This window comes from Bombus huntii, chromosome 3 (genome assembly GCF_024542735.1).
Source record: "Bombus huntii isolate Logan2020A chromosome 3, iyBomHunt1.1, whole genome shotgun sequence".
In the NCBI taxonomy this organism is placed as follows: domain Eukaryota; kingdom Metazoa; phylum Arthropoda; class Insecta; order Hymenoptera; family Apidae; genus Bombus; species Bombus huntii.
Genome location: NC_066240.1, coordinates 6,727,573 through 6,739,883, shown reverse-complemented (window position 1 = coordinate 6,739,883; position 12,311 = coordinate 6,727,573).

The window sequence follows — 12,311 nt, the reverse complement described above, 5'->3', positions numbered from 1 at the left end:
CTAAACGTTTCCGTTCCACGATCCTCATTTTCCACGTTCAAAATGCTCCCAAATTCTGGTTTTCTCGTGGTCGTCAGCGCAATTAGTATCCCGCTGATTTTCAAAGGAGGGTGTTGCTATTCACTTCCGAAGTACGCACTTGTGGACACTGCAGGCGCTTCGTGGCCCCTTTGTCCGATCAATCGACGAAATTTTTCGGATGGATTGTCGAGATCGAGGGGGCAAATTATCAACGACAAGTGTCCTACGGTCGAGCGATCGTCGTTCAACCAGATACAATAGCGGTCTATTCGCAAACGAACGTTCTTATCTCGGTAAAAAGGTCCATTTAGGTTAGCCATATAGTAAACAATTATCTTCCCTAGAATCTATGCAAGCGAACCTTGCTCTTGTTTTTATCTCTTCTTCTCTTCTATTCGATCTTTGCATTCGAGTCTCGGATTAATACATTCTACTTATTTTCTCTGAGATTATTCCATATCGGTTCATTCAGTTTTTTTATGAGCTGAATAGAAATCGATCTTTTTATTCTCACTTTATCTTCTTCCGATCTTTGAAAAAATATTCAGCTACGTATTTTTAGTTTCGATGTAAACATAGTTGCATACCTAACAATCAAATATTTCTAACATAGTTACAAATAAATTCTCTTCGAACAAAATAGATAGAACTCCAATAGAAAAATAATTTAACCTAACGATGTACAATTGCTAGTGTGATAATTGTTATCAATTTAATAGAAACGTCTACGCAAATATTAATCTATGAATATTACCTACAATTATAAATATCCTCTGCCCGAACCAAAATTCTCTTATTAATCCGTTTGTACAGTAATAACTAAACCACACCTACCACACGAAACCAATGGAAGAATTTTTCATGCCCTCCATTGCCACAACTTTCCACACGATCGAAGGAGGAAGAGAAACGGCGATGAACAAGGATCTCGACGCTTATTACCATCACCGGACCGCGCGCACTTCTACACAACGCTCAGTTGCGCTCGCTCATTGGTAACGAAGGATTCTACCATGCTGTCAATTCCTTCTAGCACGTGAAAAGGACACCGATATTATTAATGCTCTCTCCACACTCCGGTACTCGAAAGCTAACGATTATTTACCTCGAAATATTTATACCGTATCTCCATACACACCCATTATCGCGGGTGTATGATAAATGCCTCGTATGAAAAATCGATTTTATTGTCGGAACAGGGCCCGATGCAGGCCGAGCATTCCATCCGTCTGTCTGTCCATCTCCGCTCTTCTTCCATCTCTTCTCTCCTTCGTGTGTATGTATAGTTCAGGATATACACCGTGAGCCTAAATTCGTGATACAAACCAAGTCAAGGAGATTGTACGATGTAAAATAAGAAGAAAATCGATGATAACGAAATTGCCTTGGAATCTTCATGTTGTAGAAACTCGAAACCGGGAAACTTGTCAAGCATAAGCATATGTATGTTTGACAAATCGTCGATCGGGTAGGTGTCGACAATCTGCAGGTCATCCTAAATAAGTCGAAAACGCAGAACAAAGTAGCTTTCCTTGAAATTTGGTTCCTGAGAAAATTGAGTTTAAACACGCTCGATTAAGAGTTATGTAGCCCGATACAGCGTACTCGACGAACTTTCAAATTCAATTTTCTCGAAAACGAAGCCTCCAACGCAATTTTTGTTACTCTTGATTTTCACCTTATCTTGTACCATAAATTCTCCTTGACTTCGCTCGTGCCACGAATTTAGGCTCACGGTGTATATTTGCTATATAACTCGCGTTTCTACCGGGTTCGTTTCGACACACACGTTTATGTGCGTATGGTGGTCCATCGGTGATGGATACGCCTACTTTTGATATTTCGGTGATCAATAACGTTTCTCGGTGCCATTCGCGGCGAAGGAAGATCCATTATTCACCCGCAGTCGCCGGTGAATAAATAATTTACCACGTCATACCAGCACCATCAGTTGACTGACTTCGCACCGACCGCCTAACTCATCCGCCGATGATACGAGATATCTGTGTTCGTTTGTTAACCGAGCCTATGTGTGTATATGCCTCTACCTACGTGCCGGATCGACGCACGGGCTTTTGCGTTCGTGCCGTGGCTATGGAAAGCGATGCAAGGGACGTTTGGTAAATGACGCGTGTGAATGCGGTACACGCTCGAAGACCGTTTGTCGTGAACACAGCTGAGATTTTTCTCTTTCTTCTGGACGTTTGGACATTTCACTTTTGTGTACTTGTTATCTTTTTATGGTTCGATTCTTGGCTGATATTTGGTTCGATTCTTCGATAGATGAAAATAAGGAAGAAGAGCTTAGGATTGGATCGATTAAATGTGGCGTTGAAAACTTTGAATCTTCTTGCAGAGGGTTGTTTCAGGGAAAAGAATTTACATTTTTATTTTTATTTTTTTCAGCAATATTTTAGGACTTTCGTCTACATCAGTCTACACTTTTAAGTAGTCCAGATTTGTAAATTTCTAATGCCCTGAATCTTCAAATTCCGCGAAATTACGATTATATAATTCCACAACTCTAAGGCTGAAATTTTATAAAAAAATATATCTGTAGATCTCTAAGTTCCTAAATTGTGTAATACACAAATGTGTAAAATGTGTAATACGAAGGACGTGGAACACAGATTAAAATAAATACTCGAAATACACAGTCGACGAATGATGGAACTAAAAAATCGCGACGATAAATTTAGTCGAAATGGAAAAGTGACACGTCTCGCGAAGGTATAAAATTTTTGCGCACGTCCAATATTTATATGCGTGTATCTGGTGCACGGAGCTTTGGTATCGGTCGTATTCGAAAAAAGGCATTCGTGCTGCGGTGGCCCGACAATGGCGGCCGGTAATAAATTATAAATCGAAAAAAGAAGGAACAACGGCAACAAGAAGCAGCAGCCGCGGCGAGTTACGGTTTCGCGTTAAATATGAAATACTGCTATCCACGTTCTGGAGATACTCACGCACACGTCCTTATCATAGTGTACGCACATGGATGTTGATACAGTATTAAGTAGCTGTTTAACATATTTTAATTGCCGCATTAAAATTTGAAATGTCACGCTTGTAATGGCTCTCCTAATAAACCTTCGTAGATCGTTTGTCTATAAAAGTCCGATCTTAGAATGGAGGACCATTATCTTTTTATTTATCTTTCGAATATTTCGTGTTCGTCATTTTAAAAATCAGAACCGACAGTGGAATTTCTTTTCGATGGTATGATATTGGTGCTACTGGAAGGAATTGTGATTTCAAGCTTTTTTCTAGTCGCAAGATAACGAAGTAGGTAGACGTATATTCAATAAAATTTGTTACCAATATTCCAATACTTTCACGAATTATTTTACACACTTCGATCGTTACGACGGATGATTGAAATTGTTAAGTTGTGTAAAATAGTCCAACCATAATTCTCGCATTTGCTAGGAGCGTTCGTCGCTGGGATCAGTAGGAAGAGCTATCTCTGGGGACCATTGCATCGAGGGAAGAAATCTATAGAAAGCGAATCACCATAAAACAGCCTCCGAGGTGGGCTTGTCTAGATCCTAGATTTACGCGTATTAAAAGAGAATTACAATATTAATAAGGTCTTCTTAATGGCGGTCTCCGCCCTTGGCCAAGATCTGTCGCTCCAAAACTCTTTACGATTTCACTGCCGACTGGAAGGCTGGAATCGTAAATATTAAAATATAACGTGAAGCAAACGTGCTTTTTGTTTTGTGGATACCATTACCCAGAAATTCTAGGAAGTTCTTCAAATAATTCTTAGCAAATTCCTGAAAATTCATTGCGTTACAAGTAACCGCTTCGTTGCTTTTAGCGTAATCACTGTTCGCGCAATACCGGATTATTAACTTACTTCGTATGAAACGTAAATAGAATATTCGTTAATTGACGTATTTCATAATTCCGTGCAATTTTAATTAGACTACCATCCATTCGAAATGCTAATAATTATGGAATAGGCGTAACAAATTTTCCACTCATTGTCAGTACGAAATAAAAGTCTTTCTCGATCTCGACGCTATAAGAACGAATCTGAAAAAGTTCACGTTCAAGCAAATTATAAATCTCAGACTATGCTCGAGTACTATGATTATCATTAGCAATCGTAAAGCGTTATAAATTATGTAGAAATTGCAATGTCCACATAATATCGAGCAATCCGCTTACGAAGTACGTATGCTTGCTACTATTATCTGCTTCGTGCAGCTCGTCGATCTCACGTTATACGCGAGTACAGGTTCAGGTATAGGTATTTGCTTATCAACGTTTTCAACCCGGTGTTATTAGTGCGTATTTCATCAGAAACGTTTACGAGCAAAAACCCGCAGCGGCACCATTATAGATACATATCTACCGTCATTTTTATTGCGCCAGGGATCGTTTGCATAGTTGATTACAAAATCGTGAACTAACTCACGCGTGAGATAGTCAGCGAGATGTTTCGAAGATCAATCATCGACAAGGATAAACTTCTGAACGAAAATTTCGAGGTTTTATGAAACGATGAAACGCTAGAACGATAAAGCTTTATAAGACAGTGAATGTACACGAAGAAATATTTTAAACATTCGAAATTATTGAGTTTCTCTCCGAACATAGTAGATACCATACTTTGTTAATCCTTGACGTGAAAATTTCCCTTGAAATATAGAGTCGATCAGTGTAGCTTCCGATTATAGAACTAACTAACTCCGGCTCGTATTACAAAACACGTACAAACAAATTTAGTCTTCCCTAGATTCAGCGTCTCAATTAATGCAAATTGGAACAGTAACGATTTCCACGGTCCACGGGGACAGCCCCGACGAGGAAATTTTCGTGCATTCGGAAAATTGCTAGATCCCTCGTGCACGAAAATTGGATCGTTTGTACCGTTTGCAACTGTAACAGCGACAAACGCCATCGTGTGCCATTATAAACACGACAATGAGGTCCCTGGTTCGGCAGAGAGTGGGCCAATGATCGGATTATCCTGGAAACTTCTTGGGTAGAGAACAGCCGTGAACTTATACGTGCCAAGCAACAGACTACGCGTGTAAGCAGCAGAACTGACATAAGGCATTGTTAGCATCCCAGGGGACAAACCGAGATCAAACGCTGTTAGCACAAACTGCACCCTCGATTCTCTCTCGCTTCTGGTTAAGTTCATTTCGCTGCCATTCCTCTGATACTCGCGAAACGTGCTACTAAACCTAATACCTTCCACTTCCATTCTGTTGCTACTTTCGTGTATGTATGATTAATCTAAATTGTTTATTCTTTTTTCTTTGAAATAGTACGCTGGCTGAGTTTTTAGAAAGGAATTAAGTAGTTTTAGCACGGAAATTTGACTTTTTAGATCAAATGAAAAAGCCAGCGGCCATTTGGCAATTACTTTTCTCCGTATTCGAGTCTTTGTCAATAAAAATCTATCGCAAAACACGCAATGAATTATGTTTCTTGTGTTTTCAATTCGAGCTTACCCTTTAACGAAGGAAGAGGAGAAATCTTGTTTTATCGTTAATCCGAATAATAGGTACATTTAAACTTTCGACTCTTATCTTTGTCATTTTGTATTCGCTTCGAAGGTATTCGATAAATATAACGTTGATTATATACAATGTGTTTCGTGAATTCAAAAGTAATAGGCCCAGAACCTTAAGCATATGGGTTTCTTCGTAATTACAAGATAACCCAGTATCCAGAAATTCGAATATTCTAATATTTCAATATTCCAAATTATCATCATCGGAATACTATTCCAATACTATCGAAGAATCAGCCATTCACTGTAAGAAAGGAAGATCGCCACTTGGATGATCACAGTTGTTGCGTGGCTCGCTATAATCCCTCGCGATAGCGGTTCGTAGAAGCTAAAAGCACGCCGCTAGCCATAAGTCATTCGTCAGACACTCGCGTTTCGAATTCTACCCATTTATCGAAGAGAGATAGTAAAACGGGAAGAGACGATGTGTCCCCGAAAATACGTGAAACCCACGCGGCCCGGCTGGGTTAATATATTCTACCTGGTGGGATATCCTCCGGAGGTGCTGGCTTTTATATACCGTGTACGGGTATTTATGTGTCGCCGCCTTGCCTAAGCGTTTGATATATGAACTATGAAGGGACGATATTCGTGACCGCGAGAGGGGTTGAAACGAAAGAAAGACAGAAACGTCTGGAGAACGCAGGAGACGATGTATAAGGCACCGTACGGAGGAGCAAAGTGGCGAAAAGAGAAGACCGCGAAAAGGATTTGAAAGATGGACGATCGTGCGACGAGCAAATAGGATGAACGCTGATTCGATGTTTAACGATACCCCAAAAAGACTGGCGGACTTCTCTAACGTATCGATGAGGTGCGAACGAGAAACGATAGAATGAATTGGGCCAGGCCTTGCCAAACTTTTATGGGCTGGGATCCTCTTTCGCAAACGGTAATTTTTCACGGTCCACTTGAAGATGTGTACGAAACGTGAATTGTAGCGGAGAGTTGATTGATAAGCAGTTTAAAATTGATTTGATATAGATTCGAAAAATATTTTGCACAAATAGTATTCGTATAATGTATATAAATTTTAAGAATGTATGTTTTGTATCTGATACCACAGATACACAAAAAAGAAATGACAATTGCGAGGATTATTTGCATAAAATTTTCATTTGAATTCGCTGTTATTTAGGTGGTTTCCTTCTTATCGTTATTTTAATACTTTCGTAAGCACGATAACAATATATCCTGCGAAATTAGTATCTACAAATGCGGGAAACTGCAGATTTGAATTTGTAAAAGTTTGCCAACTTTTTTCATCTATATCGTCTCGTATTAAGGCTATTAAGCCGCGTTTCATGGGAAGAACTGTAACGGAAAGGATAATTCGAGGGTACCGAATATCTTCCCTTCCTTGTGCGATAGGAAGACAGAGGAGCGAAGAGAAGGTCGCTTGATTGGGTTAGCACTTAGCCCGTGATTGCCGTTTGCGACTTCTTTGCCATTTTCGGCTTCGAGTACCCTCGAGACTGACTACAGTCAGAATCTCGACGGTCGCTTCTCTTTTTATTCGTCCTTCGATTCTGACGAATCTATTCTGAAAGTTTTGATTAGAAAATTACACGAGAAAATACTTTTATTCTTGTTGAAAAATTACGATATACTGATTCATACTACAAACAATTGACTTTCAATATATAATTAATTCCGAGACATTGGATCGGTGATAGAAAAATTGTGAAATTAACCAATAATTAATAATGGCATTATCAAAATTGATAATGACAGAGTAGTATTTAATTAATATAAATGAAAAATAATAGAAAATAATAATATAAAGACATTACATAAAATTACAATCATTAATTAATACGAGTGACGTAGGTATTTCGAATATCGTCTACAGAACAGAAAGATTCATAAGGAATAAAAATAAAGAAATTAAAATAGACAGAGAAGTTCTAATTTCTTCTCTGTTTCCACTTTTCGTACCCAAAAAACTACACCCTTGCTCGGTCGAGCTATAAAGCAAAAAATAGCCGCGTTACTGGTCAAGCAATGGTTGTACAAGGGTTAAAGCCTAAACGCTTATCGGAGCTTCTTCAGTACGAGATAACGAGGCAAAGAAGAAACGGAAGATCCCGCGGGACTTGCGGCGATCTCTGGCGTAGCCCGGGGCGGCAATTAAAACCGTTTGTCGTTTCATCGCTGAAGATAAATTCATAAGCGTGTCTACGTTTGTGTATGGCTCTGGACCTCCGGTTTCAGTCCTATATATACTCAAGATACACAAACGTACATATACCTAGATATATACAGGGTGTCCCAGTAATCATAGTAGAATCGGTAAGTAGATGCTTCTATGTGAAAAAACAACTCAAAAATATGGAATAAAACTTGTTCGTACGATGCTTCGTTTTCGAGAAAATGAAATTTGAAAATTCATCGCGTCTACCGGTCCAATTCTTAGCTAAACACGTCCAAACCCTATTTTGTTGACAACCAAGCATTAGAGGAAAAAATGTGATTCTACATTTTCCATTTATTTTCGCAGGTACCGTGACATGCTGCTGATTTTTTACCCAGTCGTAACCAATCGATAATTAGCCACGTTCATATATATCAAACAAAATTCCAATGAACGTTGTTTCATATTTTCGAATTATTTTTCACGTAGAATAATCTTTTTGCCGATTGTACAAGGACCACTGAAACACGCTGTATAAGTACACACACGTAGCATTGCTAGTAGTCAGAATGGACGTACGGCAACAAAGTAAAGGAGTACATATAGAGAGAAGAAAACGCGTGTTTGTGTGTCGAGACGAACGAGTATCGAAATGTGGCGAAGTTGAAATGGCGCGGCACGGCGCGGCGGCCCCACTGATTTACATATCCGTACGCTCGGCGTACTCTCTTAAGAATCACTATAAATATGCCGAGGGTGGTTTAATATGCGGTAGCCCTTTAATTTATAACAACTTATTAAATAAAGGCTCGCGGCCATTTACGCGCTCGCAGTGTAACCACTCGCGGCGTCGATCGATCGCGATAAATAAACTATCCGCTTCGAGATCGCCAGATCTTGTTTCTTCTTTCGATCTCTTCGTTCGATTTTATTTCTTGTGCCTGTTTTATTTTGAAGCTTGATATTACCCGACGAGTGTCGTGTATTATACAGTTTTAATAGGATTGTATTTTCCAATGTGAATCCTTACACAACCGACCGATAACTCGAAATCTGATTCGAAATTAAACCTCTCACACTCCATCGTCATCGACGCCTCCGCTTTTTGTCAGTTTGTCGATCTCATTATACGGATAACGCAATTAACACTCGATTCTCAAGAAACGGATAATTTATTTCCGTAAGCGCACTTAGGAAAAACTTCTTAATATTAATTACTTAAATTTTGATATATCTCCTAATTTATCTAACAAGGTTCTCATACAATTTCAAAGTATAATTTTCTTCAGTGATCCGCGAAGAAATGGCTGAGGTCAGACGTGTCGTCTTCCGCGTCGATCAACGATTTCGAGGGTTCGTTGAACAGTGCGCGTGTCAAAAGTGACGTTTTGAACCGATCGCGTCAAAAACGTGAGAACGTTCGGCGTCCTCGTGTCCTACGACAGTTCGATGCACAATCGTGCACTGCCTGCGGCTATAGGAAACTTATTTAGGTAGTCTCCCCTATGATCCTTTATTTTGGCGCGTGGCTGCATCATTTAATGGGTGCATTCCGCTTCGCGAAGCAGAGGAACGCACGCTCCAGATTTTCACGTTTATTCATTTCCTTTGCGCTGTATAGCGCGAGCGATCTTTTCGGCCGATTGGTTTTACTATATCAATAAAATGATGTATCGATAAAATTACGAGATCGATAAAAAAGAACGTAAAGAATCTCAGATACAGCGATGAAATCCGAAACAAACTTTAAATAAAATTTGTATTTGATCTGTGAATTCGAATTCGAACATGATCTTTGTATATTAGCTGCATCTTGTGCGCTTTTACATCTGTGAATTTTCAAAATTCGCAATTTTGTTGTAACGTTAATGTGTCTGAAAATTACCATTTTCTCTATTCGTTCAGTGGAGATATTACAATTCGGTTTATTAGAATCGATCTTGTCACATGCCAATATATCCAAATTATTATACTCGCGTGCATTCACAAATTTGAGGTGGCAAAGGATTCCGTGGTTTCTGTACGTCGGAGTAACGCTGAATAGAGAACCCACCAAATATGTACACACAGGATGAAGCGCGTAGATCACGCACGAAAGGAGTGAGAAACTGTACACACGTAGCCACGTACGCGTGCAACCCAATTAGACTCCGAAAGGGTACGCCCTAAGGCCCTTCAGTGTATCGAAATTAATCCGCGCGTAATTCCCCGAAGCTTATTGAAACGCTGTTAGCATATACGTATTATATATGTATATGTACGTAGATATATACGAAGTCTTCCTCAACATGTTCGAGTAAGATTCGAGTAAGCAAATACATCATAAAACAGCGTATAATTCGATTTTTCATTGTTAACAATCTGCAAACATTGTAAATATTTACATTAAAATTTGACAAAAATGTTTAATTCCTAATTGTACCAATGTATGTATATGTTTTATTGAAAACACTCTATTGCACGTAATACATATATTTTATTATTTGTCTTTATTATATTATTTTATTTATTATTTTATTTATTATTTTATTATATTATTTTATTTATTATTTTATTTATTATTTTATTATATTATTTATTTTGATAAATTATAATATATTTAAACTTTAAACTCGGAAGTCAAATTTGACGAAAAATTGTATCGAACAATCGTATCTATCATAGATTTACATAGAATGGTAGAGAAAATTCCCATCTCTATCAATATTCGACGCGTTTGTACGATGATTAAGAACAACAAATTATTAGGCCGTCCGAAAAGTTTCTTTCGTTTTATAAGGAAATAATGGATGCACATTTTTCGTTTTATATTATTTTATCGAATTACGTATGATCCATTTTGTTCTATCAAGATAAAGATCACTACGTTTGACAGATTAGGTTTCATGTTTCTATAAAGATGCATCCTTGCAAAAGACATATCTGTAAAAGAAAGACACTTTTCGGACAACCTAATAGATAATAAAATACGAAAGCAAAGGTCATTCGTTCTTCCATTATGTACAGAACACGTACAGTGTACACAACATGCTAATTAAGGAACTGATGCTATTATATTCTTCCTCGTAAGCGTGGGTGTACATATACGTAAATTTGCGCCCTACATTCTGGACAGACATGTGCAATGGCTTAGATATACCCCGAAATATTCTAAGCGACATCCAGAACGTGCAAGGTTGATAAGGGGCGATATTGCATACACGTGTATTCCACACAATAAGCTGAAATCAGATTAATTTACGATTATAGTGGCGTTGAATTTTTAGCATCTCACTTAAATAGAACAGATCGGAAATCACAACAAAAGTAAATTTACAAAAATAGGATTGCGCGAAACAACCATGTCCGAATCGCATAATCAAATTATTAGATCGTTGTCTAATCCAACCAACACGTATTTTTCTTTCTAAAACTAAAAGAATGTATCTTTTAAGCTAGGTATCACTCTATTCTCGATTCCTCAAAAATGTTTGTTCTTCATTTCCGGTATCTGGAAATTTACGGTGAAATATTTTAGTATCTAATGATAACTTTTTGCAAAATAATTTTGGAGGTTTTTCTTTTTTTATCGTGAAACGTAGCTCTGCCAGGAATATGATGCGTACTATTACACAGAAATATCCAAAAAAATATGTAGAACAGTGAATGAAAAAAGATAAAGTCCGAGGAGACTAGAAAATGGTGCAGAAAAGGAGACGAAAGGCAGAAGAAGAGGGCCAGTTGGGGGACAGATAATCAAATAACCTGCACGCACCGTATAAATTATCAATCAGGCCGCGATTGTGCAACCCTAACAGAGGGAAAGAGATAGGGAAAGTTGGACAGAGAGAGAAAGTTAGTCGTGTTGGTAAGGGTTGTTACACGTCGCCGTTCCAACAGGGCGGAGAGGAAGATCGTGCGAGAGAAGCGTCGTGTCGAGTGACCCTGCAACGGTTATCTTCCCCTCGTGCGTGGGCGTGCGTGGACGTGAGTTCACGCCCTTAGTCTCTGGGATGACACGTGCAAAGAGGGTTAGATGTGTCTGACGTTAAAGGCGACCTCCGCGTATCTTCTCCCTCCTATGCATATTGGAAAATTATATGTGACGGATTTGAAATTCCTGAAGAGGAATAATTACGTGAAGCGTATTTACAGTGAATAGATACAAAAAGTATAATACTTCAAAAAAAAAAAGAAAAAAGGGAATGTAAAACAATTTTTATCTTTAGTATAACTTCAATTCTTGATCTGGATTATGAAGCTTGAATTATGTGAACTTATTTAGCGAACATATTAATATATCAACTAGTTTCTTTGATAAGAAAACGATGTTATAATTACCAATATAATAAAGATAATGACGAGACGAACGAATTAATTAATTCTTTTTTTCAAAAGAAAGCCTTGCGACACCTTAAAAATTTATTAAACGGACACAAAGTTTCGCATGTTTGATCTTCAAGAGTAGGGGCAAGTTTTGCCACTAAAAACGAAACAGTAGCCGCATAATTCCGATTTTTTATTCAATCCTACTACGTTCTTGCCATAAAATCACACACATTTTCCCGCCACGGTATCAGGTTCTCATTCGACCGTGAAAAAGCCGGAAGGGTAAATAAAGACAATTACATATTTTTCTTTTGA